The following is a 1,843-nucleotide window of genomic DNA, read 5'->3' on the forward strand; positions in this document are numbered from 1 at the left end:
CTGTTTCACACGAGCAGATGCCGTGCGTGACATCCGCTCCGTGAATGACAGCCAAGACCCGATGCGGACAGCAGAAGCACGGACCATTAACATGACTGATAATGCTCCGTGCCTCTCTGTGATCTCTATACTACAAAATCACAGTGACAACTTTATCTCACTGTGATTTCGTAGTAAAGAGATCACAGAGAGGCACGGAGCATTATCAGTCATGTTAATGCTCCGTGCTTCTGCTGTCCGCATCGGGTCTTGGCTGTCATTCACGGAGCGGATGTCACGCACGGCATCCGCTCGTGTGAAACAGCCCTTAGGCCCCTTTCACACGGACGGATTAGGTCCAGATACGTCCAGGGTGTGTTCAGTGAAACTCGCACTATTTTGCAATAAAGTTGACTCAGTTTAATCTGCGATTGCATTCAGTTTTTTTACACGCGGGTGCAATGTGTTTTGATGCGTTTTTCACGCGCGTGATAAAAAACTTCAGGTTTAGACACAACATCTCTTAGCAACCATCACTGAAAAACGGATCACACCCCCACTTGCTTGCGGATGCAATGCGTTTTTCACGCAGCCCCATTCACTTCTATGGGGCCAGGGCTGCTTGAAAAACGCAGAATATAGAACATGCTGCGATTTTCATGCAACGCAGAACTGATACGTCAAAAAAAACGCTCATGTACACAGACCCATTGAAATGAATGGGTCAGGATTCAGTGTGGGTGCTATTCTTTCACGTAACGCATTGCACCCGCGCGGAAAACTTGCTCGTGTGAAAGGAGCCTTACAATAAAAGTCCCCATCCATCATTACATTACATACATCCCCCACTTAGGTTAGTTTCACAATAGCGGCATGGACGTCGCCAGGCTGTTCCCTCATGTGAACATCTTGTCGGATCCGTCCTGCCGCTAGTGTACGTGTGGCCCCATACTACAGCTCCATCACCATTGACTTTCAAGGGATCGTGGCGTTATTCCTGGGCATGAACATCTGCAAACCATGCCGACATGTTCTAGTTTTATTCTGTGCACCTCTCAGCATGGTTTATCGTTGTAGCCTTGGTATGACGCCCCGTTCCCACTACAGTCAATGGGTCCGGAGCGGTATTCCTGAGCCACGCGTACACTAGCGGCAGGACGGATCCGAGGTTCCAGAGCTCTCTGCTGCTATTGTGAAAATAGCCTTACTTAGCATTTATTATTAGTTCTGAGTTGTTTCTCTAAGGGCCCATTCACAAGTGCTCAATTTCATAATTTATTTTTCTGAACTGACTTGAGGACCCATTCATCTCTCAGGGGGCCGCACGATGTGCGTCCCGTCTCCAGAAAAGCGGACCCGCACTTCTGGGTCCACATTTCAGTTCTTTAAAATAAAAGAACGAATATATTTTTGCACTAAATATAACTTTATCTTTTATTATGTCTGATTAGATATTCATCATTGTTGTAATAAGTATTGTTTTGCCATCACAGCACTTTTTATTTAGCAAGTATGTATGTATGTATGGGCAGCAAAGAAATATCAAGCACATGCACATTGCATATACATTTTCCTACCACACACTGTATACCACATACAAACACATAGTCTATTTATTAGAGTTTATGTCTTTGGTCTGGAGAAAAACTAAAAATTTCTTCCTGCCATTATTTGCTGGTTCATTTATCGTTACCCAGGGTGCACCACGGGGAGGCGAACCAGCTGTACACCCCATACCGTACCGTCACTTCACTAGACAGGTACATATCAGCTCAGCTGGCCAATGTCCGATTGATCAGACCCCACCCACAATCGCCATACAATCCGATCTTATAACGTGAACATTAAATATAATATTTACACC

Source organism: Bufo bufo, chromosome 4 (genome assembly GCF_905171765.1).
Source record: "Bufo bufo chromosome 4, aBufBuf1.1, whole genome shotgun sequence".
NCBI lineage: Eukaryota > Metazoa > Chordata > Amphibia > Anura > Bufonidae > Bufo > Bufo bufo.